At 43.4% G+C, this 12,125-nt stretch overlaps 1 non-coding gene across 1 annotated transcript; it reads right to left on the minus strand.

The window, feature by feature from the left end:
- Positions 1 to 4,327: 4,327 nt before the first annotated feature.
- On the minus strand, positions 4,328 to 4,400 carry TRNAK-UUU (transfer RNA lysine (anticodon UUU)). Its single transcript has one exon. It is a non-coding gene; the product is annotated as a tRNA-Lys (tRNA).
- Between the last annotated feature and the right edge of the window lie 7,725 nt (positions 4,401 to 12,125).

The following is a 12,125-nucleotide window of genomic DNA, read 5'->3' on the forward strand; positions in this document are numbered from 1 at the left end:
GACACTGAGATATTGGGACACGGCACAGGACTAAAACCACAAGGGACGAGGGAATTTAATCGATTGTCGACCATCTCGCGCCGATGTACATCGTCAAAAGGGTTCATACAGGCAAACTAACATACCTGTATGTGGCCCTTTAAGAGGTGGCCAGCACGCCCACGACAAACTCCGTGAGTCAGGTCGTGGGTCCCGCGGACTCGAGCGCCGTGGAGATATCCGTGATTGCCTCAGGGGGAAGAAGAACGGGGAGATGCTAATGTAAACAAGCATCTCCCCGTTCTGCCTAGTGACAGTGTCCCTGATCTCTGCTCCCTGTCATCAGAAGCGGTGATCAGTGACGTATCACACACAGCCACGTCCCCCCACCGTTAGAAACACTCCCCAGGGCACATTTAACCCATACACTGCCCAGGTGGTTAACCCCTTCACTGCCAGTGTCATTTACACAGGAATCAGTGCATTTGTATAGCAGTGATTGCTGTATAAATTACAATGGTCCCAAAAATGTCTGATGTGTCTGCCATAATGTTGCAGTCACGATAAAAATCGCTGATCGCCGCCATTACTAGTAAAAAAAAAATTAGAAGATGAATAAAAATGCCATAAAACTATCCCCTATTTTGTAGACGCTATAACTTTTGCGCAAACCAATCAATAAACGCTTATTGCGATTTTTTTTACCAAAAATATGTAGAAGAATATGTATCGGCCTAAACTGAGGAAAAATATGTTTTTTATATATTTTTGGGGTATATTTATTATAGCAAAATGTAAAAAATTATGATTTTTTTTTTTCAAAATTGTCGCTCTTTTTTTGTTTATAGCACAAAAAAATTAAAACCGCAGAGGTGATCAAATACCACCAAAGAACAAAGAAAGATCTATTTGTGGGAAAAAAAGGATGTCAATTTTGTTTGGGAACCACGTCGCACGACCGCGTAATTGTCAGTTAAAGCGGCGCAGTGCCGATTCGTAAAAAGTGCTCTGGTCAGGAAGGGGGTACATTCTGAAGTGGTTAAACCAGGATAGTTGGCAAGTCAAACAGTTTAGCGGTGCACAGCAATTTTTTTTACAGTATATGCTATGCAGTACATATATTTTGTGATTAAATAACATTTATAATCATATGATGTTAATCACAAGAGTCCCCTCTTACATCAGAGTCCACAGAGTTCCCCTTTTAAACATGAATCCACAGAGTTCCCCTTTACATCTGAATCCACAGAGTTCCCTCTTTACATCTGAAAAACTGTAAAAAAAAATCTGAAGAGCAAGACTAGGCATGCTCAGAAATGAAAGAAATGAAAGAACACATAAAAAACAATTCAACACATTACGTCACTTCTGACGTTGAATTCTGTCGTCAGAATATTTTCTGATGGTGAGTACCCTCTTCATTTTCGATTTAAGACTAGCATCCAACAAAAAATTTACAAAAATTCGTCCAATAATCTGACCGCATGTACAAGGCTTTACGTACGGAGACCACAGCCATCAGAGAGGTACAGAAAGCTGGAAGAGAGAGGTGTCACTGGTTTTGTGAGAGATTCTGCTATAGAGTCCAGAGCCCATTGGAGAGTTCCGGTCATCAGAGAGCAGAGGGGCCACTGGCCACAATTCCCTTACCCTCATATTAAAAGGACAGCGCCAGCTTAACGGGGGACTTAAGCCCTTATATATGGGATACAAATATGCCTGAGCACTCCAATGCAGGACTCACATTGGAGAAATTCAAGGACCTTTCAGCTTTTAGTACCACCTTTAGTTAGGACTCCCTAGATTTTGGGTACAGAAATACTTGATCTTCTCATTGTTCGTTGCATTGTACAAATTAGTTTATTCTGTTATTGTTTATTGCTGTTGTCATTTTGTTTTTGTTGCCTTGGTGGGTGTATAGCCCAACTAAATCCTCCTTCTTCAGCCTTGGTGTGTCAGAGGGTGTGGCATTGCCAGAAGGTTTGTTGTTATCCGGAATCAGGGAACCCATACATCAGCAGCTTCTTTGTAGGTAAGTGCGACAATGCCGACAAGAGCCGTGGAAGGTTTACAGAGGAAGCAGAGAACAGTGGACTAGTCACCATTATTGCCTGTGGTCTCCCCATAGCTTCTGGTGCCCAACCTGCAGCACTTTGGCCAACTGTCCCTGATTTCAAGGGATTGTCCCTGATTTGGAACAATGTCCCTCTGTCCCTCATTCCTCCTCACTTGACCCTCATTTTAATCTACATAGATGTATATAAAATGCACTTTTTATCTATCAAAAAGTGTTTCCCATCCCAGCGCTAAACTTTTCATCTGAGTTCTAAATTGCTGCATTAGTAAATTTCAAAAGCCAATATAAAGGAATAGTAGTGGTAAAAAAAGCATTTGTGCATTTAACAAATCTTATTTTTTTGTACAATACTCCTTTAAGGGGGCGTGCGAGGGGTGTGTCCTATGCCTACATACTTTTGCAGATAAGGAGTTCCTCATTCCCATCTCAAAAATTTGGGAGGTATGCCTTTGGTATATGATGTGCATGTGTGTCCTTCTGCAGTCTGTAGTGGGCACATTGATTAGGGTAATAGCACTGATCCCTGTCTTCTGCAGCATATACCCAGCCAGAAATGTAGCATGTCCACACTCTCTGACCCTCGTTTCCTCCATTAGTTCTGCAGTTTTTGACCGTTTTTGACAGTCCCCTCAAGCATTACATATATTGAAAATTCTGTGCAGCCCTTTGGTGATTTCAGGGGCTGCATTTGCAACCTCCTTTAGCGCATACTTTTATAAGCACTGTCATAGCTAATCTTTCCCTATAACTGCCTTACCATCCAAGTGTCTCTCTGTGTAGAGGTGGCCATCTTGGTGGAGACAGGGATTTGCTTCCTCATATCAGAGTAGTGTAGCACTAACCCCAGAAGGAGCTGCTGGTTATTTTTGGGCTTACCGTTACCTTCTGTTCTCCTTGTGACATGTCTAGAGGATGTCCCGTGGTAGATAGCCCAGTAACTCGAGACTGACAACATATCCACTTGAATGGATTTTATTTGCAAAATTCAGTCAATTGAACAGTCTTTCAACTTGGGTTCAGAGGGTTGGGAAGGAAGTTCAGGTACTCTTAGTGTCAAAGTCAAAAAACGTTGAAGAACTTGCTTACTTTGACTGCATCCAGAGAATAGCCACTCGCAGCTTGATGGTCACCCAGGTTGGACAGTCCCTCTCTCATAAGGCCTAGCAGCCAACAAGGTGCTTACTCAGGAACAAGTCTCTGCCACAGACATTGTTGTAGAACGTACAAAATAATGGCTCTGCCACAGACGTTGTTGTAGAACATGTAGGGAAACTAAACTTGAAACACTTGTAGGATACCTGGATCTTTCAGCCTGCTTGACGATATCCACAAGACCGGATTCTCTCGGTTACTTCAGCCTTTCCAGGCTCTTGTTAAGAAAACCAACCCATACGCGGTGTTCTTTTAAAGAGTCCTTCCCTGGAATGCTTGAAGCACTCTGGGTCTCTCCCGAACTGGAGACGGCACCCAACCACCCCAGAATCCTCCTCCAGCTTCCCCGCCTCTGGCTAGCCAGCCCTGAGGCACCAAAGTCGGGTGGATCCGCACCCCAGGCCATAGCCTTCCTGGGGGCTGGTCAGGAGGACTAGGACCATGAAGTCAGCACATCATACTGGACCGGAACCCCGAACCATGTCCTTAAAGAGGGCACAGCAAGAGGGCCACTCCCACTGACCTGGCTCCGAAAGAGAGTAACTTAAGCACCTAACCAGACCAAAGTTCCACGCCTACCACAAGAGACAGTGCCCCCTATGGCCAGGCTGAACATCTCAAATTCCAGTCAGACTGATGCAGAGGTCCAATTTAGACAAATAAACCCAAACCAAACTGCAGTTTAGGCAAAGTTTAACTTTGAAAAACGCATTTCGCGGGCTCTTTAGGAGCCGCCACTACAGCAGTATACTGCTTTGGTACACTTAAAGCAGAGTTCCACCCAGAAATGGAATTTCCGCAGATCAGATTCCACATTTGGCACCTTTCAGGGGGGAGCAGATACCTGTCAAATCCAGGTATCTGTTCCCACTTCCGAGGAAAGATCGCTCCACAGATTGCGCTCCTCCTCCTTCTCTCTGCTGCCTTCTTGGAGACACACTTCGACACAACTTCGAGTGCTGACATCATAGGCTCCCTGAGCAGGTAAGTGTCCTTATATAAAAAAAAAAAATTTCACTTTAACATTTCTAGATGTCTCTTGTACCATATAAATGTTCTCTTTTGGCGTTCAGGTCCTTTTCAGTCTATAGTAATTTATGTGAGTATTATAAAATTGAGCGCCCGAACAGGGACTTGAACCCTGGACCCTCAGATTAAAAGTCTGATGCTCTACCGACTGAGCTATCCGGGCTCTGTGTGCAGTGGGATAGGTCACCATGTCCACATTCTTCAGTCAATGAGTTTGTAGTTTGTTCCAACATATTTGGACAAATATCTGCATTCTTTCATAAGACCTAATCTGTGGAAAAGGTCACATAGTATTTGGTTATCATTATGGGCTTTTCATAGAAACGGTACAGAGTGTTTTCAGCCTCTGTCTCCTTTAGAATTCTGGTGAGACGATCATCAAGACACAACCATTGAACAACATTAACCACCAACTAACCCAGGTACCGTGGGATTTTTCTGCAAGTGGCGCAAAAATTGGGGTCCGGAGGACACAAGCAGGGATTGCAGCTGCAGCTTCTTTCAGGCGCTTTACAGGCGCTTTTTTTTAAAGCTAAAGTGCCTGAAAAATGCCCCAGTGTGAAAGGGATCTCACTGTGAAAGCACTTGGGCTTTCACATTGGGATTGCAGATGAGGCTTCTTTCAAGTGCTTTACATGCGCTTTTTTTAACGCTAAAGCGCCTGAAAAACGCCTGAAAAAAGCCCCAGTGTGAAAGGGGTCTAAAAGTGGAACTTCACCCAACTGATATTGTTATCATCCTCCTCCTCTTCAGTCCCGCCATCTTTCATTATCTTACACATGCGTAGAAGGACCTGGCATAGACCTGTGGCACATCTGCACATTGGGCATTCTGCTTTCTGGTAGAAAACTGCATGCACAATCTCTGCCATACACTAAAGACTTGGGGCACATCTGTCTATGTGTGAAATCTTGCACCCTGAAGCAAATTGCAGAGAATCCCAGGACACAGCGGGGCCCAAATTATTCTGGCCTAGGCTCGACATACTTCGATCTAAAAATCAAAGTAGCCATTTGAAAATTCTCAGCAAAACAGTGACAACACAGCCAATCAGATACATGTAGGCAGGTGCCTACAGAAGGATTCATGTTTTTTTTTCTATGCTGACTCATGTTCTGTAGTTACCTGGGTCAAGTCTGTTGTCTTTCCTGTGAAACTGTTAGCCCTTGTACACACGGTCGGATATTCCGATGGAAAATGTCTGATCGGACCGTGTTGTCGGATAATCCGACCGTGTGTGGGCTCCATCGGACTGTTTCCGTCGGAATATCCGACCGCCAAGTTTTTAGAGCTGGGCTATAACATTATCTGACAACATGATCCGATCGTACTTTTTCTGATCGTTTGTAGAGAATTCCGATCGGACTAAGTGCCACGCATGCTCAGATCAAATTCCTAGACCAAAGCTATTGGCTACTAGCCTGAACGTAGTCCCGTCGTAATGAAATAACATCATCACGTTCCGAACGATCGGATTTTCCGACAACTTTGTCAGACCGTGTGTATGCAACACCAGTTTCTGACAAAATCCGTCGGACAAAATCTGACGGATTTTGTTGTCGCAATGTCCGACCGTGTGTACAAGGGCTAACAATGTAGATGTGTGGTGGATCTGATTGGCTAGATTTTCTTGCCAATTTTCCTCAGATCCACATAAAAAGGGGCTCTTTAATGCCCCAAGAGAGAGTTGGAAATACTGACACGATTAGGCTGTTATGCTGCTGGATGGTGCCCCAAACTATGGGGCCACTCGGGGCTTCCTGAAGGATTGGAAGCCTGAACACTCTTAAATACCAAGGACAGACTGATAGCCTCTAAGGATCTTTTCCAAACATGGACTATATGGACTGTGTTACCTCAAGCTTCTAGCCTCAGCTTGCTCAATTAAGCTTTGGCAATAAAACCTGGAAGCTGATTGGTTTCTATGCAGAAGTGAGCCTGATATTGCACTCTCCAGTTTTAGTAAATAAACCCCTGTACAGTGTGTACACTTTAGTCCAGGATGTAGCTTGCTGTCTTGTGTAGGCTATATTTCTGTTGCTAGAGACAATTGTATATATATATAATAGCTATGCAACCAACCAGCCAGGGAATGGGTGACTGGTGTAGGGTGACGGCTACTGTGGTAGTGAAGGAGTGTTGAGCTTGTCCCGTTCACTAGCAGTTGGGACTAGACCTGCAGCACAGAGTACCTACTACCTAGGGACCTATCCCGGAAATCACGAGTGAAAGACGTAGAGGGACCCTGAGAGAGGGAGAGTAAGCATGTCGTTACAGAGTGAGATTAATTTCCTGTATCCACTGGTAACTGTGGATATGTCACTGGGAGGGAGGTGACAGGTATTGCTGGGTTGGTGGATGCCAGTGCAAGCTCTGCACACCTGTGAGTTGGTGTTCTCTTTAACTGTGGTAATGTTTGTAGTGCTTAGTGTAACCGTACAGTCAGTTATTAGGTTATTAGAAGGTGTGCTCAGGGTGGCTCACTTCTAGGCCTGGAGTTATACCTAATGCTGATTTTCACATGAAAGTAAACTCCTGCCTGGAATCAAGGCTATAACGAGTGTAGTTCTAGTGTCCCTCAATAGGGTGCCTAAGATCCGTCCACATGCAGTCACGTTCATGTATTCTGACAGCTGTGGGAACAGTAGTTGTGTGAATACAATACCAGGCAGAGAAGGTTTCTCTATCCATGCTATTTTAGTGTAGCAAGGTCCCAGGCCTCTTTTGATCTAATGAGGACCTCCAGAGCCAGGGATAGCTGACATCCTTCTGTATGTATTGAGTTGTGAGGCATGGTGGGTGCAGAATACTTATAGTTATTGGGTGCAAAAGAACGTTTTATTTCCTTTAACAATCTTTATGGGGGAAAGAGGATTAGGGCCAGGACACCCTTAGGTAATAGCAAGATTAAGAGGACAACCATGCAGGGAAAGGCATCCAGCATGAAGCCACATCTGCATGTGCAGGAATGCTGTCTCCTATGGCAACAGTCTTTAACAGTTCCTAACACAAACGTAACAGGTCCTTTCTCTTTCACTACAATCACTCCTTGTAGTTCTTCAGACCACTGAGCTCCGGGTCTTTCACTAGACCCACTGATTCACTGCCACTGAATCCTTTGAGCTCCTCCAATCTTCACGGTAGTATCTTCCTCAAGAGTCAACCCCGCCTCTCTGCTGGGTCCCTAGCTTGGCACACTAGATACCTCTCAAGCTTCATCCCGCTGGCCTGCTCGGGATTCAAGAAAACCCCTGCCCATTCGCTAACATACCCCATGTACCCATAACCTGACCTTGAGTTCTCATATCTAGTACCACCAAGTGCCCGGCCACCTAGTGGTAGAAGAGAAGAGTGCAACAAGGCCAAATTTAGGGAGAAATCAATAGATCTCTATCAATTAACCAGGATAACTACTCCTGGCATTTGTGAGGAGCAACCCTGCCTAAACTCCAGGGTGCTACACCAGCATGAATGGGAGAATCTTTGGATTTCTCTCATTCAGCCTTCAGAGAAATGTTTATGTGACTGGATAGCCATTGACACATTATTGAAATATTAGGTTTCAAAGATCACCTTTATAAAGAAACTGCTTATACAGATAAGGGACGTCTTTATATAAAAACAAACTGTGCAGCTTTGACCAAAGTTGAATAATGCTCTTTCTGTAGGTGTAGGCCATTTATGTACCTCTCGGAGCCTGACTGGAATATTCCAAGAGATATCATCAACCTGTCCTGCCTTTTTGCAAGGACATTACTTAGAGATTTCCAGCTGTTACTGCTCACCCCCACAATCACAGGAGTAAGATCCCAAATGTTGAACACAGAGCTGTTGCATCAGGGGAGAAAAAGCGCATGCAAGGGGGGTTGAATTTAGAGAAATAGCTTGCTCCTGTGATGATGGAAGTGAACAGCAACAGGTGTCTCTTAGTATTGCCCAGCAACAAAAGCAGGTTTCTTTTATTACAGGTTATATAATGTAGGGCAGTCAATTTGCGCAGCGCTTTACATATATATTGTACATTCCCAGGAGTCCCTGCTCTCAAGGAGCTTACAGTCTAAGGTTCCTAATTCACATTCATACATACATATATTAGGCTCACTTTAGACAGGAGCCAATTAGCCTATTAACATGTCTTTGGAGAGTGTCAGAAAACCGGAGTATCCGGAGGAAACCCACCCAGGCACTGGGAGAATATTCATGGATGGGGATATCTATGGAAGTTGTTCAGTCAGACTTCAGGAGGTACATACATGGTCTACACCTATATCAAAGGAATTATCCAACTTTGGTCACAGCTGCACAGTTTATTTTTTATCTATACTCACTAGGGATAAGCTCGATTTTCGACTCGAACATGGGCAGGTCGCCTGTTTGGCGAAATCAGAACTTTGTGGACCGTTCGCACCAAATTTGTGCGGCACGAACGGCCCACAATGCACTACGCCATCGCAGTGCATTGCTGGCTGATGATTGGCCAAGCATGCACTTTGACCCCACATGCTTGGAAAATCACATCACCGCCAGCGAGGAGAGCCATAATTGGCCACAGGCAGGATGCCTGGGGCCAATTATAGCTCAGGGGGGTTTAGTACATGCCCCGCACTATATAAGGCTGCCAGCACAGGCGGACTTGTGTAGTGTGTTGGCGTGCAGGGAAAGAGCTAGATAGACAGGGACAGTGTCTTTTTGCTTGGGAACCTAGCACAGTTACAGTGGGTGTTGTGTGCCTCCAGCACAGTATACACCTGAAAATACCCCTTATTGCTGGTGTTGTCTGTTGCATATCTTGCATATTAGCCTTTAAAATTAGCACTTTTGATTTCAAACGTTCGAGTCCCATAGACTTTAATAGGGTTCTAAAGTTCGTACAAATTTTCAGTCCGTTCGAAGGTTCTGGTGCGAACCGGACCGGGGGGGTGTTTGGCTCATCCCTAATAGACACCCCTTACCTGCATAAGCAGTTTTTGTAAAAAGTGAACTATGCCTTAATCACTTCCTGACCGCCCCATCACAGATTTACTGCTACAGGACGACCGCTCTGTGCAGAATCACGTATATATATATATATATATGTACGTGATTCTGCACTTCCGAGTTTTGGGGGCGAGCAACGCAGACTGTCATTCTGCGAGTACAGAGGACATGGATCCTGTGAGTCTGTGAAGCGGAAACACCAATCTATGTTTTTCACTACAGTGAAACATTAACAAGGTACATTTTTAACCCTTTGATCGCCCCTGATGTTTACCCGTTCCCAGCCAGTGTCATTAGTACAGTGACAGTGCATAGTTTTAGCACTGATCAGTGTATTAGTGTCACTGGTTCTCAAAAAGTAACAAAAGTGTCAGTTAGTGTCCTATTTGTCTGCCGCAATATCGCAGTCCTGCTATAAGTCACTGATTGCCCCCATTCTAGTAAAAAAATAATAGATAAATAATCAAAATTATTTCATAGTTTGTCGACGCCGTAACTTTTGCGCAAACCAATCAATATACGCTTATTGGGATTTTTGTTTACCAAAAATATGTAGTAGAATACACATTAAATTTAAATTGAAGAAGAAATTAGATTTTTACATTTTTTTTATTGGTTATGTTTTATAGCAGTAAGTAAAAAATATTGTTTTCTTTTTTCAAAATTGACGGCCTTTTTTTTACTTCTAGCAGAAAAAATAAACCACAGAGGTGAACAATTACTACCAAAAGAAAGCTCTATTTGTGGGAAAAAGGACATACATTTTTTTTTTGGGTACAGCGTCGTACACCGCAAAATTGTCAGTTAACCACTAGCCAACCAGCGCACGACGATGTACATCGGCACAATGGAACAGCTGGGCAAATGGGAGTACAGGTACGTCCCCTTTAAATTGTGGCATTGTGGGCGCGTCGCATACTCCGTGACCGTGCCCGCGGGTCCCGCGGACTCGATGTCCGCCGGGGGCCCGCGATCATGTCACAGAGTGGAAGAAAGGGGGGAGATGCCTTTGTAAACAAGGCATTTCCCCGTTCTGCCTTGTGACATGACAGGGATCTACTGCTCGCTGTCATCGGAAGCAGTGATCGCTGTCATGTCAATGGTAGCCCATCCCCCGCACAGTTAGAATCACAGTCGCCCCTTAGTGTTTAACCCCTTCCTTGCCAGTGTCATTTACACAGTAATCAGTGCATTTTTATAGCACTGATCGCTGTATAAATGACAATGGTCCCAAAATGGTGTCAAAAATGTCCGATGTGTCTGCCATAATGTCGCAGTCACAATAAAAATAGCAGATCGCCGCCATTACTAATAAAAAAATAATAATAATAAAAATGCCATAAATCTATCTCCTATATTGTAGATGCTATAACTTTTGAGCAAACCAATCAATATACGCTTATTGATTTTTTTTTTTTGCCAAAAATATGTAGAAGAATACCTATCGGCCTAAACTGAGAAAGAAATTAGTTTTTTATATATTTTTTGGGGATATTTATTATAGCAAAAAGTAAAAAATATTGGTTTTTTTTTTCAAAATTGTCGCTCTTATTTTGTTTATAGAGCAAAAAATAAAAACCGCAGAGGTGATCAAATACCACCAAAAGAAAGCTCTATTTGTGGGAGAAAAAAGGATATCAATTTTGTTTGGGTACAATGTCGCATGACCGCACAATTAGTCAGTTAAAGCGAAGCAGTGCCGAATCGCAAAAAAAAAATTTCTGGTCAGGAAGGGGGTAAATTCTTCCGGGGGGCCGAAGTGGTTAAAGTAACGCAGTGCCGTATGACAAAAAATGGCCTAGTCAGGAAGGGGGTAAAACCTTCCAAAGGGGAAGTGGTTAAAGTACAGGTCCAATAAATAATTACAGTATATACAATTAAACGGCTACAATCAAAGCAGCCTGCTGACTTCTGACATTTAACATTAGATAGGAAGTTACAGTGACACACATAAGGAAACACTTTTTATTTATGGAATTAGTGATTGGATGAAAAGACAGGCGCACATACATGCACGGGGTACTAAAAATACAGCCATTTGTATTGCTTGGCATCTTCTGGTAAAACACATTTGTACAGCCAAGCCTTAGCAGTTGAAATTTTGGAAAGAAAATACGGAATTCCTGTACAAGCCACAGAGTACAGACATAGGGGGAGCGTTCCTTTCCAGGCGTTAACCCTCTGTGTGCGTTTATTTCCTCCAGCAGAAGGAGACTGGTATGGGGGCAAAGCAGTTCAAATTCATCACCATTCATCTTTACTAATATAGTGGTCAATCAGGGGCAAGTCTTATTATTGTAGTTTTTTTTATTATAGGTTTTGCGTACCCTTGTTAGAGGGGCAGAGAGTCTTTTTTTTTACCAGTATACTAGTGTAGAGGGAAGTAGAATTTCCTGCCTCCGCCAGACAGGTAAGTCTGAGCATCAGAAAATTGTAGACAAATTATTTTTTTATCATCCGTATATACATAGAACTATAGGCATAGCTTCTTTTTTTTTCATTTTGAATGCAGTAAGGGAGAGTTATAAAGAAGCATTTTTGCAATCTGTGTCCCATCGGGGAGATTTCCCTTCACTTCCTGTCCCATAACCAAAACAGGAAGTGATAGGAAATCCCTGCAAATTAAGGACATTCATTGGGCCCCCCCTAGATGACCAGAACTAGTGTGCTCACTGGAAGATTTCCCATTGGTGACTTTTTTGGGGGCAACCCAAATTTGGGGATTTTCATTCACTTTCAATGATAATGGTAAACAGGACAAATAGAGAGGATAAATCTCCCTAATGGGGGCACAGACAGCAATAAACCTGACAGGTGTTCTAATCCCTCTCCAATCTATCCAAAATGAAAAAAAAAAAGCTTTTCCCTAAGGTATACAGTAATACCTTGGATTACGAGTATAATTAGTTCC

This window comes from Lithobates pipiens, unplaced genomic scaffold (assembly GCF_037356315.1).
Source record: "Lithobates pipiens isolate NorthernLeopardFrog02 unplaced genomic scaffold, aLitPip1_a1.2 Scaffold_8, whole genome shotgun sequence".
Classification (NCBI taxonomy): Eukaryota; Metazoa; Chordata; class Amphibia; order Anura; family Ranidae; genus Lithobates; species Lithobates pipiens.